Genomic DNA, 22,990 nt, shown 5'->3' with positions numbered 1-22,990 from the left:
AATCAAAGCTATATTACTGACTTTCAAGTTTTGCTTTCAGTTGACCAGTTGATTCGATTAAAAAAAAATGTGATCATACAAATGTGGGCTTTGCAGAAGGGTCATAAATAATAGGTGATGATAAATGAAGACATGCGGGGTGTGGAGTAACCTTTTATGGGGGGCCACAGGGGTTGGCATGAAGCTCGTGTCTTCTCTAACATCTGGATTATTGATGGTTAGCATTAATGATCTGAAAGGCAGAGCACACAGCATGCTAATAAAATTTGCAGATGTTACAAATTTGGAAGCTGTTGCACACACCAGGAGACTAAGAATTAATACAAATGGATCTAACGAGATTACAAATACAGGGAGAAAAGAGGAAAATTAGATTCCATTTAGAAAAAAGTATAACTAATCAACGTGAGGAGGGCGGGGATAATTGTAAACTTGTTCACTCAGCAGGTCTGAGGATGAACCTGGAAAGTAATCAATTTAAATAAAAAATGCAAAGGCAATAAAAAGGGTGGGAAGGCGAGTGGAAGAAAGGTTCCAAGATCACTCAGCACTTCTGCGTGCAAACCTCTCCTGGCTGAGACCGCCCTTAGAGAAGAGAGGGCTTCAACTGAGAGACTGTAGGATGAAGGCTCAGAAGGGTGAATAATGGCACCAACAAACACTTGTAGGTTCCTGGTGGAGCAGTGAAGCACACATTAAGTCACTCTATTGTTTATTTAAAAAAAAATAAGTAAGGGGCTATAAACAGGAAAGCTTTGTTTCACCTGGGCTGAATCCATTTGTTTTTGCAAACTACTACAGTGCCTTCTGCTAACAAAAGATCCAAAGGAAGCCCAGGAAACTCCAGCGCTGCAGGAGAACAGCATAAAAGTAAAGCACCTTTTCTTGTCAGCTCTATTAATTATAAATTATGTGTTTTCGAGATATGATTTGCCTTGTTACTCAGCTGCCATCATATTTTAACCCACTCTGAACCAGTTTTCTCATTTGTGAAATGAATGTAATGGTAGCCGATTTTAAGAGTTGTGAAGAAGATAAAAAGGCCACAGAGAAATTAGTACCATCAACACTAAGAGTTCTTATGTAGTTGAATCCCTAAAGGAATTTGGTGCTTATTATTCTGGGAGTCTATGGAGTTCATTGCAATCAGAATTCCCATTGAAAACTGTAAATCAGTTATTTCTAGATTATAGGCTAAAATTTGCATTACTAGAGCCCACATAAATACAGGCTAGGGATGGTGGTGGTCAGGAAAGGAGTTCCCACCAAGCAGCACAATATTCAGTGATTAAAATGATGTTTAGCAGACCAAATCACCAGCCCAGCATGCTCCTCCAGCTGAAGAATGAAAAGAAGACAGCCTAATCCAGGTCAATCAGGTTATAGTTGCGATTTAAGTGCAAAGACACAGAGCAGAAACAGACACAGAGGCAGCATGCAAATGTCCAAATGTCAGGTGCAAAATACAACAGGAACAAAAGGGACCAGCAGCAGTGAAGCCCAGAAGATGATTCTCTGTCACCAAATTTGAAGCAGCCAAAGGTCTCCATGCCAAAAGTTTGTGCTGGGTCAGTTCCACACAAAGGAATCCTATGAATTTGTCATCAAGAAAGATGAAATGAGATCATCCAGAGTAGAGGGAGCTGAGGGAGGATCTCAAGGCCAGGAGAACAGAGCAGAAAACAGCTCTGACACAATTGAGATGGTGAAGCAGGGGATGACCTGGAAAGGGAGGCAGAAGAGGGCTCTGTGGCCCTCACTACCTGAGAACTTAATAACAGGTGATAGTGAGAAACCCTGTCTCAAAAACCAACCAACCAACCAACCAACCAACCAACCAACCAACCAACCAACCAACCAACAAAACAAACAAAACCAGCTGATGGTGCTAGTGGAAACATCAGGAGGTACTTGAAGGAAGGAAAGTGAGTTGAGTTGGTGGGCATGTGCTCTCAGGTGATTGTCCTGTTCTGGACTCACCCATTCTGCCTCTGCTCTGCCATGCCCTCCAGAGGAAATGAAAGACACAGCTCTCTCTCTCTCTCTCTCTCTCTCTCTCTCTCTCTCTCTCTCTCTCCCTCTCTGTCCTTCTGTGTGTGTGTGTGTCTCTCTGTGTATGTCTCTCTATGTCTCTCTGTGTGTCTCTGTCTCTTCCTCTCTGTCTCTCTTTTTATGTGTGTGTGTGTGTATGTGTGTGTGTGTGTCTGTGTGTAATTTAAATGGATAAATGTCTTGGAAATTATTACCACAATATAAAAAGTCAATATCCTCCTCGCATTTTAAGAAGCCTTCATGAATATCCTCTCTGGTCTCCCAGGGTATTCATTTTGTGATAGTTCTGAGGGTGGCTGTTGCCTGCTCTGTTTTTTTCTTTTAACAATGAAGCAGAGCAGACTCTTGCCAGGTACCAGTGACTGTTCTCTATGCTGATCTCAATCTCCCACTCTTTCCCACATGGCTTTTATTAGTGGCTGTCTTAGGGACCTCATTTGTCCCATGTTCTTGAAATCAGTCATAGTCTACAGTGACCAAAGAATTATGACTGTCTCCTTCAAAGAGATGCTTGTTTCTGCTCATTTTGTGATTGGGTTTTCCTTGGTTACCTGTGAGACTACAAAGCACTCCACAGCAGCTTCACATAGCAATCCTGTTTCCTCCTTTGTTTCAGTCTGCACTTTTCTGAAATAATAATAAAAAAAAAAAAGTGCTAAGTCTCTTCCAATTTAAATTGAACTTGTAGGAAACTAAGAGAGCTGCCATATGAATCCATTACTCAGGTACCTCAAAATGATACTATCTCCTCGTGGCCAGCTATATATGTATATCTTTCCAGAGACCACTAGGATCATGCATGCAAATTTCACCCTAGAAATGACTTATCTTACAGCTTCATGAGGAGAATTGCAGAAACTATACACTGATGATGACTGAGTCACTTGACCTATCAGAAAATGACCTATCATGAGATAACAACCCAGGTACAAAGTCAGCCCCAATAGTTACAAGACTTGGCTATTATACTAGAACAACAGAGCTTCCTGGGAATGTTACACCTCACTAGCAGACCAGCATCCGTTCCTCTCAGCTAACATGAGCCGCCTATGCACAGAAGTGTACAAGTCAGCATTTCAAAGAAAACATTTATTATAGGCCTTTCTACAAGGTCCTAAAAACAGTGTTCTTCCTTAGTTGAGTCAGTCTACTAGTAATTAAAAGTAGCATTTTGGGGGCATTCTCTGTGTGGCAGTCATGATTCACGTGCCATTTTCTCGAGTCTCTGTCATAGTCATGTGATCTAAGTATCAGCACTGTCTCCATTTTGCAGGCAAGACAAGTGAGTGAGATATGGAACAGTTAATGAGCTTGATTGACCCTAGATCCTTAAATAGCAACGCTACTTGTTTATTATTTACACAGAGCATCCCAATTTTCAAATGATTCACATAGATTTCTTTAGCTTCTATCCAAGTGAGTTAAAAGCAATTTCTTCTAATAGCACCTTAAACCGGAATCACTCATTTAATTTTAATGAGGCTGCTTAAGCTCAGAATTGGGGGAGTTAGGAGCAAAATAAAAGCTATAACACACTGAAGACAGCAATGACTGTTACCATGTTTGTAAAGCTTTAAGAGGTTTATATTTTCATATTTATTTCTCACTGCTAACTACTATATTTACTTTTTATTTAAACACTGAAATGTGTCAATATAAATCCTTGCTATGTGCAATGAAGCAGCAGAAGTAATTCAACTTTAAAACATTATAAAAATCGTAAAGAAAAAAAAACTTTTCACATTTTTAGAAACTTTGATGGATTATTTTGCTGAGTGACAGTCAATGAGAGCAGACGAGCAGAGCGACGTGATTAGGCAATCACCAACAGAAGGAGCTGATGGGTTTCTGAACCCCACGGGCAACAGAAATGGCAGAGCAGACTTTTGGGAAATTTTACACATTAGTACATAAACAGTCTGTCAAGAAATCGCACTTTTCAGATGTCTACCTCCTACGGTCTTCAAGGCATTACAAACTATCAGAAATGTGATCTGCAAAGGAGACGTTTCCTAGCTTCACAGGAAATGATTTCCATCCCTGCCAGAGTCCAGGAGGGCGGAGTGAAAAGGTAACAAGTCCTTTTACAAACTGACCTGACAGTGGATTGTGAACCATTGCAGCTCTAGAAAAAAACCTCAGTACAAAGTATCTCTTGAAGACTTCCTACACTGCCAGCAGAGCAGATTTGAGTTATGTTGAGTGGGAAACCAGATTTGAAAAGGGACATAGGGAAAAAAAAAAGAAATAAAAATTACATAGAGTGTAAAGTAGCCCTGGAAAGATATTAAAAAGGAGAAAATTTCTTGGCAACAGTTCTCAAAATGGATGCATCAAAGCCAATTAGGAGATCAAAATATATGGAGACAGGATCATAAAAGTGGGGGTGACAATATAGGCAGCTTGGAAGCTAATTAGAATGGAGAGGTGATAATTGTATGCACTGGGGGAAAGGCAAACTGTAGAGTGTTGAATGGAAATGAGGGAGAGATTGAGAAGGAAAAGATCTCAAACACTTCTGCAGTGTGGTAGTAAATAGTCAAAAACAAAAATGTGACAAATGAACCCTTGCTGAGGTGAGGAGAGCCTCCCGAGGAACCTCGAGCTTTGTGCTGCAATGCTAGACTCCACATAGATCATGTTCCTTCAGAAAGGCAACTGTGGACTCACTCTCAGCCCCTCACTGGAACCCTGCACCCTGGGCATCCCTGTCCCCTCTTGGGGAGTGGGATTAAGGGAGGTTGAAGTCTCCTGGATCAGGGTTCAAGCCCCACTTCAAGTATTAAGCTGTTCACCGGGGCGTGGGGCCAACTTTTATCTTTCTCGAGAGTTATCTTTCTCGTTCCATCTCTATGCTGTTGCTCCTTTTCTTTTTCCAATGAAGTTTGATCTCATCCTAAATCCTTGCTGTGCAAGTTAACTGTAGATTAGCAGGCTTTGCGGGAATTTCTATGAACTCTTTCAGCCCCCACCGGTTGACACCGGTTTAGACTGGTTTTAGTGAAGCAAGGGCTATGGTTTTTCCTGAGTAACTTCACTCATGCAGCAGTTCTGAAAGGAGGCTGGGAACACTTAACAGTTGGAGGAGGCACCAAAGACTGTGTTCTCTTTCCCCTAACCTCCTTTATAAGCACATAAGTGAATACCATCACTCTCTCATGGCCTTTATCAAAGTAACAAGCTGCTTACCTAAACACTTTCACAAGGCGACCCTTTCCAGGCAACAGCCAGGAATTCCATCTCCCTTCTCTCTGTGAAGTGCATGGTTGCTTCATTGAAGCAAGTTAAATTGCTTTTTCCGTTGACTTGCTTGCTTGATTTTTACCCAGTGAAGTAGTCTTATAGATGAATGTCTGAAAGTATTTTTCAAAGGAATGTATTAAAGCCACAATGTACCATTTTTAAGCTAATGAAGTATCCAATTTTTTTTTAAAAAAGAACATAATAGGCTAGCTGTGATTCTAACAAATGAAAGTTTAATTTAATATATTAAGCAAGCAAAATTAGAAGTAGGTTTAGAAATTAATTTACTGATATACCAAATAAGATAAAATATAATGGAGTGATTAGCATTCTCTAAATAATTAATTCCTTTAGAGTACAGGCAATTCTCAAACCCCAGTGAAAACTTTGTAATTCACTATTCCTCTTTAGTCTAAGCTCCCCTACCTTTCAGGAAACGCTTATTAAAATTACTGCCTGATATAGTTTAGATCTTGAGTCTCCTCTAAAGATCCATATGTCAAAGGGTGGGTCCCTAGCCTGAGGCTATTGGAAAATGGCACAGTTTTCACAGAGGACTTCAAAGTCACTGAGGACAGAGAGTCAAAAAGGATAATGGTACCATACCTCTTTCTTTTATTCTCCTTCAGTTCCTGACATTGTCATGCAGACTTCTACAGGAGGTCTAAAAGCAGAACATGCACTGAAATTTTCAAAAATGTAAGCTAAAATAAAGCTTTTCTTTATCTCAATGAGTTTTTCATTGTAAAAGAAAGCTAATGGGGCCTGAGTGTGATTTCTTTTTAAAACAATGAAAGAAACGCCAAAATAATGCATATCACTATATATATATGCATACATACATAATATATATGTGCATATATATACATACAGATACATATCCACTTCTAGTTAAGATGAATTAATTTAGTTAGCTCATTAAAACTAAACAAAGCTGGGATAGAGAAGTATGTTAGCAAGCTAAGACCTAAGAAAGGTTTATCAAAATTATTTAATATACCTTCAAATGACTACAAAACAAATTGAATTTGTTGACATGCCTAAGACATGATTTAATGCAAACTTCTGCAAGGTATGCTAATATGAAGTAGATTCTTTCCACCTAAAATTCTTTTTCTCAAAAGACAAAATATAAAATCATTATTTTAAAGCTCCTGAACACTCAATAAAAGGGAATTATCACTAGTGATGTTCAGCTGTTCTGATCATTTGTATGTGCTCAGCCCAAGGAGTGTCACTATTAGAAGGTGTGGTCCTATAGGAGTAGGTGGGGCCTTGTTGGAATAAATGTGTCACTGTGGGTATGGGCTTTAAGACACCCACTAGCTGCCTGAAAGGCAGTATTCTGCTAGCAGCTTTCAGATAAAGATGTAGAACTCTCAGCTCCTCCTGCACCATGCCTGCCTGGATGCTGCCATGTTCCCACCTTGGTGATAATGGACTGAACCTCTGAACCTGTAAGCCAGCCCCAATTAAATGTCCTTATAAGAGTTGCCCTGGTTATAATATTTGTTCACAACAGTAAAACCCCAAGACCACCCTTTAATTGCCCTAGATTTTCATCTAGAGGCACATACATGACCTGAAAAAATAAGGTGCCTGTGTAGAACCTGGCATACACCTTGAGTCAAGGCAGAGCTGAATATACAGGGACTCCAAGCAGGGTCTTTTCCATAGTACTGAACCCTGAGGCAAGATCTGCTCATGCCAGAATGCAACTGACCAGCGTGCGAAGAAAATGCTTTAAAGGGTCTTATCACAGAGGTGAATAATCAATTAGCCCTAGGGAAAAAAATATAACTATTACTTCACCCAAGAAATCATAAAACACAGTCCTGAAAAACCAAAGCTGATTAACTTTATTGTTTCCTAGATCAAAGATCAGGAGTATTTTCAAAAAATACCCCAGCACACCAGTCAGAATAAAATTTACCATGCCTGGTAATTAAACAAAAAATTTCTTTATATGCAAAGAAACAAGAACACTGAGCCTGTGAAGAGAAAAATGAGATCATGAAATCTAAGACAGATTAGAACAAATCAAACATGCCTGTTCACCCTTTCACTGTAGTTTTACCCTGTACTTTGATAAACCTCCACTTGTAAATATGAGACCTTTCTAAGTTCTGTGAATTGCTCTACCACATTGCCAAACCTGAGAAGATATTGGGAAGGCCTGAACATTGAGTCAGATAATCAGGTGAGTATGCTTAGGAACCCACAAACCTGTAGACTCATCTTGTGTTTCAAATGAGGACTCTTCTCTGAACTGTGGAGCTTAGGCTAACTTCAGTATCAGACCAAGTCCATACAAAGCCAGCATCGTAATCAACAAGTAGAAAATACTCAACTAGAACATGAATGAGTACATACTTTTAAAAATTAAGCCGATATAGAGCTCTGATTCCCTTCTGCTTTTCCTCAAGTCATCTCCTGAGGAGATATTTTCTGTTACTCTATCTGAGATTTTAGTCATCCCATCTAACACTTCAAATCCTCCTTCAAGCTTCTTGTTGTTTATCGAGTACACAGTCCATGCCCTGTTTGCTCTTATCTTTGCTTTTTTTCTGCCTTCTCACACAGATCGCCAGCTCCAAGAAGGCACTGGTTTATGTCTCAGTTGTTCACAGCTCGATTCGCTGTGTGTGGAACAGTGCTGTAATATAGCACATTTTTTAGTTAAAGTGATGAGGAGATTAGATGAAAAACAGGATGTAAAGGGACCAGCAAGGAGAAGTTTTAAAATTGCAGTTTTTTAACAGAGAGAAAAAAAAGTGTTGAAAACGAACATATGACAGACGAATTGATTGTAAATGGTAAATGTTCATCCTGGGTAGAGGTTGAAACAACCACCACCACCCCACCCCCAGAGCCTGCGACCTGTTAGAGAGGAAGATGGTGAGGAAGAGGTTAAGGAAATCTTCAGTAACAAAAGTGAGCAAGGTAAAGAGGAAAATGGGAGAAAATGAGGAAATAGGTCTAGATTAGAAGAAATAATAACCTAAAGTTTTGAACATGGCACTTGACTCCTTTCCAAATAGTGAATAGTGCTGTAGTTCTCAGGATATGAGGTGGGTCAGAGGTGGAGAGTGAAACTTCCGAACTCAGCAAGAGTAACAGAGACTCATCCCAGTGAGACATGTCATCCAAATCTGTTGAATAAAATATTGTTAAATCCCACAGTGTTTGTTCAAATTCCTTTCTCTGTTGAGTTTATCTTTCAGAGACTCACGGGTGAATGCATAACATTGGAATGTACCAGAATTACTGTATTGGAAAATCTCAGGTATAGACATTTAGTAATTGTAGGCCAGTGGCGATATTTACCCCCTTCAGCATCTTCAAAACTCTCGAGAATTGAATGGATCTTTTCTTTATGGCTGAAAATAAACCTAGAGTACTTCATTACGCTTCTTAATAACAAAGCCCTTTTGCAAACAAGCAGGCCATGAACAGAACTTGAGATGAGTAATCACATCCGAGCAGTTTAGATGATCAGTCATCTTACATGTGCATAAAATATTAAACATAATGAACATGTTAGAGGGCTATTGATCTATTCCTGTCCAAGTCACAACAAAACATGATGGTTTCTTAGTGATTGAGAGCATTTATTAGACCCTGGGGCTTATCCACGTGAGTAAGTAGAAGGTCTTTGATGCATGATTTCCAGGAGCGCTCAGACATCCGAGCTCCTAACTCACCCACGAGCTCAGCAAGTGCTGTGTATTGAATTAATGTGGAAAGGCTGTTATGCAATAAGTCTGATATTTATGGCTGTTCTTATTTGTAGCATTAATTTTACAACCTAATGTTCTATTTCAATCACAAGCCTCAAAAATCATGGGCAGTGTATGGAGCTTCCATTCAGCCCACATCATCCTGTCTTCCAAAAACTTCTTCGCAATCCTCTCTTCTCCCTTTTCTTTTTCTCTTCTGCTTTCCTTTCTCCTTCCACATACCAGGAGCCATGTTCATATTTGTTCTTGTTGTATTTTGGTTTAACCATGGAGCATGCCTGCCCTTTCTCACCCAGACAACTCAACCCATCATATTTAAGACAGGGCTTCTTCGGATGTGGAAGAAGGGGGATAAAGTGAAGCACCTATATTAAAATGACTTGGAGTATCAATTTCATCGGGATGGTTCATTTTTAACAATCTGCTTTAGAAGATTCTCCTTCAGTTGTACTTTTAGACAAGATACAGTTGAACATGCCAGGTCTCTCAGCTGTTCAACTGAGGCTCTAGACATGACTGAGCTCCTTCGAGACCATCCACTCCCAGATAATTTAGTTCACAAGAGTCGATGTACAGATTATGGATTAAGTAGTCATTGTTTTAAGCTATTGTCTTTGGGTGATATGCTACAGAGTAAAGAGCACTTTACTTCTGCTCTATTGAAGAGCAACCCTACACTGTGTCTTCTGTTCTTCTAAAACGTTATAATTTCAATACTAATGAAGGAAACCACAATCTTTTGTACTAATTTCTAGATTTTATATCAATTCCTATCAAATCTGCAGGGGAAATTAATAACAACATCATTTTTCAACATACAAATTGTAGATTAAAGAGATTATGTAAATTGTTCAAGTTTATACTAGCACTAACATTTATGGATGCTTTATTTGAACCCAGGACATGCATTAATCGCTAAGATTAGCATTGAGTCAAAGCTTAAGTGTTAAGTTCTCAGGCCTAAAAATTGGACCTACAGTAAAATGAATTAAACTTTTCATTTATCATTTTAACCAGGTCCTTATCATAATCCTTAGAATAACAAAAATATGTAAGCAACTACTTGCTGAACTAAAGAGGACTTTAACACGTCCAGACACCCGTTTCTGGTTTGTCTTTGTGCCTACTTGCTCACCAAGCCAAGATGAAACAAATTGCATGAAAATGACGCTTTTGTATTTATAAGAGTTCTGATTTGAAGCTTTTGACATGGCTTTCCATTTCACTTTGTAGATTTTTTTTTTTAATGTCTTGTTGTAACTGTCACTGGACCAAGTGAATGACTATTCTGTAGTTCACTGGGATTCTATGACTGGCTCAGAGCTCAGTGTGGCGAGCATTTTAATGACAATTTCAAGACTTTGATATCTATTAAGAGGAAACTGTCAGAACTGGTTAGACTTGGGAGCTATAAATATTAGCTTCTCAAGAATAGAATTTACTGAAATTTTAATCTGAATTTGTTTTTTGTTTTTGTTTTTTTGAAGTTTTTGTTTGTTGTTTTGTTGTTTTATTTTGGTTTTCAGGTTTACATCAAACAAATCAGGCACTTTCTGTGTTTTATTTATTGCCTTTCTGTGTTTTAGTGAGTGCTATAGCCCTGGTACATTTAACATGCTGGACAAATGTTATCTATCCAATGAGTACTCAGTTTTCTCTCTCTCTCTCTCTGTATGTGTGTGTGTGTGTGTGTGTGTTTACACAAATGAGATCAACAATAGGTGAGACTAAAAGAAAGAATAAAGTTGTGGAGATTTTGTTGACCATTGTGTTTCTGGGTTGGACACAAGCAATGGTTCAAAGTCACAGCTCCCATGAGCTGAACTTCATTTCTCCAGTCTGTCTGGCCTTATTTAAGACTGTCAAGATCTTCCAACTTTTTCTCAAGGATCTGTAGTGTTCAGAAAACATATCTTGCTCCCAGGCGGTTTTCCCTTCATTTTAGAAAAGCATTTTCAGCATTTCTTACCGAACCAAGCTTAAATCATTAAAAAATAAAATAAAACATCCTTGATTCTCCAAACTGTTTAAGAATTTTCATCATTCTTTTGTCCCATTTCCTAGCATTACTTTTCGAATGGTTTGGATTTAGGCAAACCTAAAATAGATTTTTTGCCAAAACTTCCTCCCACCCTTAATTTTTAAACCCATGTGTATTTTAAGGAAAATTTAATACATATGCTTCTAATTCATGTGCACTTAACTCATCAGAACATTGTTTTGTAAGACCTGTTTGAAGTTAAGAAGTCTTTTTGGAGCCTTCCTTTAATAAGACTTTTCAAGCCTTTATTCTTAGAAGCAGGAAGTCATATTTTGCCAGGAGTAAATGAATTTAAACCCTGACTCAAGGTTTACATTTAGCCCCAAACTGACAGCCAAGATACTTTGTGAGCTATGTCCAAAAACAAGTTCTTTTTGCCTCTAGGATTAATTAGTTTTATTTGTATTGTGCTTTAAGTCAGAAAACTTAGACAAGTCTTTATCTATCTTACTTGAAGATGCAAAAGTTGTCAACATTCATGAAAAGACCTAATTCTAAAAACCACACTGTATGCACCATAAAGCTTTTAATATTTGCTGATATAATTTACTAATGAGCTGATGAGATGGTTTCCTTAGGACAAGAAACAATAAAAGCTTTCCACATTGAGCTACACATAAGTGATGGGAGGGGCATGATGAGACATGGAGAGCCATCACTTGCATAGTAACAGATGACAACACCTCTGTGCCTATAAATATAGCACAACAAGTACATTGATGGGTTTTAGCACAGGTCCATGTGTCAGAGAATCTGACATGAAATACAAAGAGTAAAGAACAAAGGGAAGAGATAAGACATTTAACAAGATGCCATTGATGAATGATGAAGACAAGGAAGACAACAGAAATCTCAGAGTTTTAAACCAATGACTCCTTGAGCTAGGATGCTTCTATCAGAATTTTCCCTTCTGTTGATGGCCACAGCTGCTCCCCTGTTGTCTACTGCTACTTTTTAGGCTAAGGAGAGGCTTACCTTGTTTTTGTTTGCTTCCTGGAAAGCTAATAAAAGCCACAAACCACAGGAAAACACACTTACCTGAGTTTCTTTATGAGAAATAACCCATCACATTTAAACAAAGCCAGTAAGTCTCATTATTGTAAGCCTAACAATAAACACCATTTTTAAAAAAAAAATGTTTGCTGATTATTGATAGAAATGAGTGCAGCCCAGTCACTAGCATCAAAAGGCATGTATGCTTTTTGGCCTGAGTTAAATGGAGATTAAGAAATCTTTATTCTCTGCCCCTATTGGCCTTGCAGGTGTGGCTGCTGTGTTACATGTGTATCAATAGGTGGAAAAAGCCGAGAGGCTGTGTCTATGCTCAGTGTTCTGATCTATGAACATTTGAACGATTAGTACCCTAACATCCCCTGAACAAAAGCAAGCCTGAGAAGACAATCAATCAGGGGTCAGGGGGCCAGGACAGCTAGTTACCCTGAGAGGACCACCAGCCTAGCACTACACAGGGCTGGATAGGCTCCCAGCTTGAGAGTGACCCAGAAATGAGACAAACCTTGCCTGGCCAGAGCAAGCCAGAAATTAGAAGAACCCAGCCTGGAACATCAGGCCTCAGGCAGGAGTGAGGCTGAGACAAATGACACCCCTAAACACACACACACACACACACACACACACACACACACATGGGATCATGCCTGTGGTTCCTGCAAGAAGAGCAAGCCAGAGACAACCATTAGTCTGCTGTCATGAGGACAGCAACAGAGAGAGAGCGCTAGCCCAGGTCATCACAGCAAAAGAGCAGCACCTGCCTCTTGTCTGCCGTATGGTTGCCTTCCGTTTGCCCTCAGTGCCTAGGGAAAGCAGAGTTGGCCCTGGTTTAATGAGAAAAGGAAAGCTGGCCCTGCACCTCACCTGGGAAGCACAGTAGAGCTGCCCCTCGTTGTGAGGTTTGTATTTGAACCCACCCAGAATGTGTGAGTTCAGGAAGGATGGCCTCTTGCACTCTCTAGTCCCTCACCACCTATGGCAGGCAGAAGAGCTGGCTCTAGGGTCATGAGAATGGGAGAACTGGCCCTGTACCTTGTCTGGTACAGCAGCCTGGGATCAGCAGTGGGACCTGATGGCATGGTGTAGGTGAACTGCCCCTTGCTGGTGATGGCATTGGATGAGCCAGCTTGAGCAGGAGAGCCTGCCCTGATGGTGTGGATGCAGGAGAGCTGCTTTGAATTGGCCTACCCCATCAATTCCATAAATGAACTGCCAGAATGCTTGAAGGGGCCAGTCCTGCAGATCCTAAACTACAGGATCTCCATGACACAGGACAGCAAACAGTTGGGTGTCCGAGAGAAGTTCCAGTAAGATTCCAGAGTTGATAGAGTAGGAGAAGACAGGGGTCTTGTACCAGACCAGTAAATCATCACATCAAACATTTGTAAGCAAAGACGTGTAGACAAAAAGATATACTTCACAGTGGGAGACACTGTGACACTAGTTTCCACAATGGGATTTTTCCCCCTCTGTTGTGGGAAAAGATGCACAGGTGAAGAGAACAAGTACAAGGGTAAGGGGAGATGAGTGGGCTTGGGGGGCATGATGGGAAATTCATAAAGAACCAATAAAGGAAAGGAAGAAATTTCTTGGTGTCTTGACAAAGCAGAAGCAATGACACAGTTCTACAGAGAATCAGGCACTCCTGCAAGAGAGCATGCACTTCTGGGGTAACCTGCAAGGATATATTTTGAAGGTCACCTCAGTGCATCAATCAACATTCTCCTCTTGCTTTCCTCACTACACAAGAAGAAAGATCCTCAGGGAAAGCAAACAACTACATTTAAAATAAATGTTTATGGTTCCTTTACTTTGTATTCTCTTTGGTTTTCCATGATCTCTTTCAGATTCTATCTAATTTCTTTGTTAGATCTCTCTCTCGCTCGCTCGCTCTCTTTCCCTTCCTCCCTCCCTCCCTCCCCCTTTCTCTCCACCCTCTTTCTCAATGTAGTCTAACATTTCCTTAATATTCTGACATTGTTTTTACTCCATCCCCTTGTGTTTCCAGGGACTCTGCCTCTCTGGTACCCTCCTCACACTCCATCTGTTCTTTGTCCCCAGGTTCACCTCTTCTGCTTCTAGCCAGTCTGCTCTGCTTTTTCTCCAGGACTAGAAGCACAAAGGCAGAAGAAACCTTTTTCTTTCCTTTTTCTTGCCTACAATCCCCTCTCTCACAGCCTCCACCAGCACTGAACAGTAAATTAACAGTGGCAGGAGGAAACCCACATTAACCCTAGCTTGACAACAGAGGAGTCAGAAAGAAAGTACTGGTAAAGAACTGGCACAAAGGATATGCACACATATGTTCAACAAACCCGGGAGGCTTGGCGACATTACCTACTAGGTTCTCACCTATTAAGGCTTTAGTCCTGCTGAGGCATTTAACCTTCGAAAGATTCTTGATATGATAGGTCATCGACATCTGGCACTGCCCCCATCCACTATAGTCAGCAGACCTTAGCAGCAAGCTGGTACTGCTCCCTCTTGCTGAATGCATCCAACCATGATGCTGTTGTTGCAGAAGGCTCCTGTTCTGTGCTTAGAGAGTGTTGTTTTAGAGAGCTTCCTGTCACTAAGAGGAAAGCAGCCTCATTGTATTACACACAAAAGTTTAGTCACTTAAGTTTTCAGGCTGAAACCTGTGATGGCATGGGTAGAGACTTTGGAAGGTTGCCAGCATACGATGGGGGAAGTACTCACAGTGTATGATATTAATGATCCTTATAAAAGAATAAAGACACCAGAATTCTCTTTAATCGGGCCTTTGCAAGAAAATCACCAAAGAAACCAGACATTTTACCCTCACCAAATACTGAAGACTCTTAGTCTTGATTTGGTCTACCTACCCTCCACAACTGAGACACCTTTGTTTGTTGTGAATTAACCACTGAGATTGTGATACTTTCTGTGCTACCAACATGAATGCTCTGGGACATTGTGATGTTCCTTGCTGAGCAGAGATAGCATCTGTAGACCACCGCTCTCTCTGTGTTTAATCATCACTGTCGACTCTCCTGGATTTGGGCATGTCTGCAAGGACATTTTCTGGATTAACATGAGGAGGGAAGGCACATGGTAAATGTAGTAGCCCCTTCACTAGGATGAGAATCCATACAGAACAAACTGGGGAAAAGAATAATGCCATCTGAATGCCAGCATTCCCCTCTCCTTCCTGCTCTATCCAGATGTGAGCCATATCTGCCACAGCCATGAGCTGGTATAACACCATACCTTCCCTTCATGGCAGACTATATCCCAGTGAACTGTGTGCCAAAATACCCACTTCTGCCCATTTGATTTTTTGTGTCAGGTATGCAGCAAATACCTGCACTCTATTTTATGATCATTATTTCTGAGTAGCCATAACAATCAAGAGCTACATGGTAAGTAACAGAATCAGGGATGAGAAGAGGCCTAAAATGGGGTAAGAGGACTGAGGGGAGCATAAACTTGTCAAGGGAAAGCTATTATAGACACAGCAGGCCCCATATAACCACCAAAATAAATGACTAGGATCCGTCTCACAGAATGTCGCGTCAGTCTGCTCAGAGGCAGGATCCAGTGAACCACATCTCACCCGTGGAAAATCACTCATGGCCAAAGCAGCACAGATGGGCTAGACTCTCCTAAGTCTTAGCATATGTGTGTGCCTGTGGCCCCCACACTTCCTCTGGAGGGGAAGAGACAAACACATTTATAGAATGATGACAAGTTCCATAGTGAACTTAAAATATGAATCAACACAATGAAAATGGCTAACCTGAGGAGGACCTTGTGTTTCTGCCCTTTATTATTCCCATCGAACAGAGAGTGGGGCTCACAGTAGGGCAAGTTATTTTCTTTTGTTCTGTGTGAGCCAGTTTCTTCTGTGAGGTTACTCAACCAGTCAGGATTATTACTTACCAAACACCCCTGTAACCTATAAGATAAAATTACAGAATATGAAAAATATTCATATACATTAAAATGAAAATATCTGCATTTGGCATGGGAGGGCATAGGGTACATTTGTATAATATAACAGTTTTATTCTAATATTTCATCCTTCTACATTTCTCCCTTTTCCTTGACTAGTCCTTTCTCATGAAAATCTTTTAAACTTCCAAATTTTAAGCATAATATTAAAATGCAGAGATTCATTCCTGGCAATCTTTTCTTACTAAAATGGTGAGATATCTGGTGATCTGCATTTGCCTACTCCCAAATATTAAAAATCATATTAATAGCAATTCAAATGGCCTATAGCCAATGACTCTACTTTTACTTTAGCATACAATTTCTTTTAACATTACAGGTTCAAATAGGTGCTATCATCTTAGCTGACATTAAAAATACCACAAGTATTTTTCCCATATGTTGACTATATGGGAGGAAAGGACTATGGGAAATTCATAGCTTTTCATCTTTATTTAAAATAAGTGGAATGACTCATGTTCGCTAAGTCTTCTACCATCTGCATAACGCCTCACTTCAGGAGAAGTTGCAATGAATATATCACTCAGACATTTTGTCCCTGTGAAAAATACTGAGAGTAACAATTTAAAGGAAGGAAGATTTATTTTGGATCTTTATGGTCAGCTGGTCCCATTGTTTTTAGGCCCATGCCAGAACAGAAACATTATGGAGAAAAGATGTGGTTCACAAAAACTGTTCCCCTCATAGCCTCTGAAGCAAAGACAAGTATGCCCATCCCAGAAGGTTTAATAGTTCCTTCCCTTTTAGCCCATCTGGAGCCCCAGCCTGTTGGAACACTGTCCAAGAATGGAGTTCTGTGATGGGAATTCTGAGTGCTTGTGAGAAAACTCCAGGGAAACAAGACCAGAATCTTGTGACCTCAGTTTTTTTATTTCCTTATTTGTTTGTTTATTTATTTACTATTTCTTCTCTCATACAATACATCCTGCCTGCAGTTTCTCCTTTGTTATTTGTTTTATGTCTTTTCTTATATAATACATTCTGTCTGCAGTTGCCCCTCCAGTTCCTCCTACATAACTCCCTTCTCCTCCAGATCTATTACTCCTCCATTTCCCTTCAGCAAAGAGCAGGTCACCAATATAATATCAACCTAACACAGCGTAACAAGTTACAAAAAGACTGAATAAGATATGAGGCACAAACCCTCATATCAGGATGAGACAAGGCAACCCAGTAGGAGGAAAAGGGTCCCAAGCTCAGAGAAAGTCAGAGACAACCCCAACCCCAATATTCTGAGTCCCACAAGAACACCAAGCTAACAACCACAATTTATATACAGAGGACCTACTGCAGATCCAAGCAGTCTCTGTGATTGATGCTTCAGTTCCTGTGAGCCCTCCTTAGTTGATTCTGTGGGACCCGGTTCTCTTGGTTTCCTTGGAGCATGGATTTATTCTTGGAATGTCCTTTTGTGCTTCTCTGAGAAGCTTTTGATTAGCTTTAGTGCGTTTGCTTTAGATTATTCACTACAATTGACCATTGTTGTTTATTTATATGTCTCTACCGAAAAAAAAAAGTTTCTGCCACTTATGATTGTACACTTTTCTCATGTGACTCGTCTCAGTCTTCAGAGTATAATTTTTGATGCTCTGAGTAGCATTGGCTCTTTCATGAGACTTTAGACTACCTCATTTTGTAGACTCCACTATCTCAAGGCATGCCAACTAGAGCAGTAAACACCAGTCTTGTATATGATGCAATCCATATTCAAAGGTAAGTCTTCCCCTTCTTAGTTAATGACCACTGAAAACACATCACAGACACACCCAGTGGTGGGCTGCACTAACCTAGTTGCTCTCAATCCAATCAACTTGCCAATGGCGATAAACCATCACGATGACCAAAGACTGAATGTAATAGCCAGCAGGTCATTCACAATGGGACAGTCTTAAAGTATTGCTTTTAATGGAAGGCTTAAACAACTATAAGAAGAAATAGAAAGAATATTGTCTTTTCATAATCCTTTGACCTTTTATCACTTTCTGTCTATATAAGCAGTCTTGTAAAACTAGGGTTAAAAGTATTAGCTGAAGGAGTGTGCTGCCACCTTTGGGAGACCAATCAATATTCCTCTGCAAAGGTCTGGTGAGATGTCATCCTCTGTTCTGGATTCTTCTCTTGACTGGCTTTCCTTTCTTCTCCAACTCTGGGGAGCATATTGAGTAGCTTGGTTTTTAGAGGTGCTACTTTCTTGCACTGAAACCTTCAAAGCATGAAAAGACCTATATTTTAGTTCAGAGAAAAAAAGAGGAAAAGCAAACTTAAGCAAAGTCAGGTCTAGGTTTTAAAACAGGTGCCCTTTAACATCCTTCACTGTAACAAACTTTCTTACTTATTGAAGAGGAAAAAAACATGTTCAACGAGATTTTCTAATTTTCAAAGTAAGTTATAATGATTAATTCAGTTGATTACTGGAGAAAACCATCAGAGACTTAGAGATAAAGACTCAATAATATAAAGTAGCATTTACCTACCATGTCATCTGTTATAAACTCCAGAGCAAATACTGTGGCCATTTCTGCATAGAATGATAGCGAAAGATGTGGAGAGTTGATCCAGATCTCTTATGTCTCATAATGACAGCTAAAAGAAGTGTAATGAAAGCCTGGATCCTCCACATGACAGAATGAAAGCTGTGTCTCAGTAGTCTACCTCTATGCAGCCTCATTTATACTCAGTTGGGACTTCGTTCCCAAACACTGCCACTGATTCTTATTAAACCTTGGTTTTCAAATGTTTCCAGAATGGTTGGGAATAGACATCTGCTTTCCAGGATCCCAAGTCTTTCTCAACAAGTGACTTTGGAGTCTCTATGAACTTTTGGAGCCTCAGAAACTCCTCCCAGATGTCTTAGAATGTAGGCATTCCCCCTCATTGTGTAAGTTTTTTTTTTCAAATAGTAATGAGCTATATAGTTTGCTGCCAACCTGCCTAAAATTTATTTTATCTTCTATGTATACTCACAAGGAGATATTTAACTGTAACACCATACTCCATCTGAAAAAGTAATCATCAAATGAAAAGAGGTGTGTGGTGTGTGTGTGTGTCTCACACACACACACACAGAGAGAGAAAGAGAGAGAGAGAGAGAGAGAGAGAGAGAGAGAGAGAGAGAGAGAGAGAGAGAGAGAGGAGATATAGAAGAGGTTGGAAGAAGAGGACACAGGAGAGGTTGGAGGGCAGAGAAAGAAAGGTCAACGGTTTGAGTTTCTCATGGTTATCTCAAAACAGAAGACATATTTCAATTACCTCTGTTCATGAATATGTGTACTTAATGATGATGGCAGGAAGGCAGGATTCTGTTATTTTCTGTTATTCCCTGTCCTGGGAGTCAGTTGTGCCTTTATTTCCTTTGTAGCAGCAATTCTCAACCTAGGATCTCAGCCTCTTTGGGGGTCAAACAATGCTTTCACATTGGGTTTCATATCACTATATCCTGTATATTGGATATTTACATTATGATTTGTAACAATAGGAAAATTATTGTTATGAAGTGATAATGAAATAAGTTTACGATGGGCATGCCACCACAATGTAAGGAGCTGCATTAAAAGGTCACAGCATAAGGAAGATTAAGAACAGATCTCATGTCTGCCATCTAGGTGCCCAAATCCTACATCACTGTCTTTCCTCAGCCATCTCACATCTTCCCTTCAGACAGGCTAGAACTCAGTATGATGCTTAATCTGCATTGTTAATTTGATTGGGATTTAAATCCTCATGAAAACACACCTTTGGATGTGTTTTTGAGAGTGTTTTCACAAAGGTTTAACATGAATGTGGGTGACACCATCATTAAAGAGTCTTCCCAGACTGAGTCAAAAAGGAGAAAGGTAGCTGAGAACCAACATTCATCACTTTCTGGTTCCCAGCAATGGATGCAGTAGGAAAATACACCTCATGATCCTTCTGCCAAGATTTCTCTTCCACAATCATCTAGAACATTAAACTGTGAGGCCAAATAAACCATTTCTTTTTCAAGTTGTTTTCCCGGATGTTTTGTCCTGGAAGGAGCAAAGCAACTAAAACAACCTAATCCATCGTCATCGTCATTATACTAGGGGGAAATAATCTGATCTCCAGTCTACCTTACTCTCTGCTAACCTTAATTATCCCCTTCTTGAATTAAGTAGCCATGCTTCTTGCTAATAACTAGCATGCATTTGATGAGGTGGCTCTTTTGTTGTGCTGGAAATTAAACCTACAGTCTCAGTCAAGTTAGATGAATATGTTACCAATAAGCTACCCTCAAAAGTGATTGACCTTTTTAAATACTTCACTGTTTATACAATACTGTCACATACAGTATACCCATTTCATAAGAGCATGTGAATATAAGAAGGTGGGTGTTTCTGTGGTCTCTACCAATTAGGCACTAAAACTGAGCCTGGAATTGACAAACTCATGGTTGAACATCATCAGTGGTCGAACTAATACCTGAATACAGAGCTGGTAACAAATTCCATTATAGCTGATTTCTACTGCCTGAGACTGTTGGAGAGTGGAGACATTGTGTGTGTGTTTTCTTTCTTCACCAGACTGTATTTTAGCCATCTTTTAAAAGTTGTTTTATTTAATCTCTAGTGTAGCTTATGAAATGAGGTTTTTCATATTGTTAGGGTAACTGTCACAGCATTTGATATTTATATTATAGTATTTGAGTATTTGTCACAAAACAAATAAATACTCAGCCAGTTTCAATTTTCATAACAGCCGGAGGCAGTCAGAGTTGATTTAGTAGATAAGAGAGATTAGAAAAAGAGATTTGAAGGAAAGAGCAAGAATCTAAAATGATTGCAGAGAAAACAAAGAGAAGGTTGAGACCTTAAAGTTGTTTTTTTCTCAAAGCTTCCTCTATTCCAGTTAAATATTCTTTCATATTCCTGTAATGTGCTCTATGCCAGAACCAATTCACCACTAGCTTAAAAACTGGACATGGTATGAATTTATACTACAGTTATCAGTAAAACCCACAAATTAGAGCTTTTTTCTCTAGGAGGGGGTTTGCAAGCATACCATGAAGAATTCTTCACTCAATATTAGCAATAATTTTAAAAGTGATGACTGTCTGAAAGAAGTAATTGCATGAAATAGCAAGCTAATCATGTATATACTCTTTTAAAGATTTAATTGTGTCTGTATAAGTATTTTGCATGTATTTATATGCATCACATGCATCCTTGGTGTCTATGGAGGTCAGAGAACTGGAGTTACAGATATTTTTAACCTATTCTATGTGTGCTTGGAACTGAACCTTGGTCCTCTGTCAAAATGAAATGTACTCTTAACTGCTAAGCAAGTTTTGTGGCCCCATTTTTGGTGTGCCTTCAAAAATTAATCAGTACATATTCATTGTATAAAAGTATGAGTTTCACTATGATACTTCTATATACATACACATACACACATTATGACATATGTATAACTTGTATACATATCTCATATTCAGCATTTCTCACTACCCTTGTTCCATTTTCTTCCAATAGTTTATATTTTTATATTTTTTGTTATTTCTTGTTTGACTTTTGTTTTATTTTGTTTCTTGTTAGAGACAGAGTCTAGCTTTATAGTTCATGGTGGAGAGTCAACATTACTTCATTCTGGTATTGAGATTATGGGTATAAATCACTATTCCCAGAAGTATCTTTTGAAAAATTCTCTCTCTCTCTCTCTCTCTCTCTCTCTCTCTCTCTCTCTCTCTGTGTGTGTGTGTGTGTGTGTGTGTGTGTGTGTGTGTGCATTTCCACTCTCCCCACATACTTCTTTCTTCAAGATCTCATTGAATAAGTTATACTGGTATACTGGCCTATATGGGAATGGGTAGTTTCAAACTCATCATCTTCCTGCCATTACATCCCAATAGGTGTGATCCACTATTATGGGACTTTTCCTAGGGAGGCATGAACAAGTATTTAATCACACAAGATAGGGAGCCAACATCTAACAAAGTAACAATTCCACCAAACTCTGCCTTAGTGAACCAATGAATTTATTGGGGATCCTCCCAGAGTAAGAGGTTATTTACAGGAGCATGGATGATTCAAAGACAACTGCAAAATCAAAAGAATACCTCAGGATAGGGTACAAATCATGAAAATTGCATCATTAGAGCTCCCTTGCACAGCTTATAAGCAGCTGGACAAGTCAAAGAGTCTTTGCACCGAACAGCTGTTAATGCTTACAAAAACCTTGGTATGTTAGCTACTATTCTATTGCTTTAGTAAAGCTATAACCAAGGCAACTTATAAAATAAAGCATTTAATTGGTATTTTGGTTCCAAAGGTTTATAATATATAATGGCAGAGCAAAGGTATGGCATCAGGAACTCCTGAAAGCTCAAAAATTGACTGCAAACAGGAGGCAGAGATAGGAACAGCACAAGCCTTTTGAAGCATCAAAGCCCACCATCAGTGACTCATCTCCTCCAAAACCTTCTGTGAATCTTTCATAAACAGTTTCCTAACTGAGAACCATGTGTTCAAATGTGAACTCTCATTTAAACCACGACACATGGAAATAAGGGTTTTGTGAATCTTTTAAGTTTTATGAACTTTCTGAGACTTGTTTGTTGTTTACTTTACAAGCTTAGCAAAATTCTATTACTTCCTGTGTCTTAAATAGCCTCTCAATGATTGGATGTTTCTAAGGACATTGCCAATAACAGGACCACCACTGACTAGTTTGTGTCTTATAAACTTTCATATACTATCTCACAGAAAGCCTCTGAAGGTAGAAAAGTTGTCATTTTTTTATTATCCCATTCTATTGTTGTGGAAACTAAGGCATCAGGGCTAGTACTTATAGTTCTGACACTAAAATTAAATACCTCTGTGTCCTTCTCCAATGTGATATCTATTATTGATAGCCTTTAGACCCACCCACCTAGAAAACCTTATGTTAAAGCAACATTCTCTCTTTAGAAGAAACA

General features: G+C 39.4%; 1 non-coding gene across 1 annotated transcript; it reads left to right on the top strand.

Annotated features, from left to right (window-relative positions):
- The first annotated feature begins 12,316 nt into the window (after positions 1 to 12,316).
- On the top strand, positions 12,317 to 12,447 carry LOC115030995. Its single transcript, XR_003836587.1, has one exon. It is a non-coding gene; the product is annotated as a small nucleolar RNA SNORA17 (small nucleolar RNA).
- The last annotated feature ends 10,543 nt before the right edge of the window (positions 12,448 to 22,990 follow it).

This window comes from Mus caroli, chromosome 4 (genome assembly GCF_900094665.2).
Source record: "Mus caroli chromosome 4, CAROLI_EIJ_v1.1, whole genome shotgun sequence".
In the NCBI taxonomy this organism is placed as follows: Eukaryota; Metazoa; Chordata; class Mammalia; order Rodentia; family Muridae; genus Mus; species Mus caroli.
This window is presented reverse-complemented; position numbering and strand designations above follow the sequence as displayed.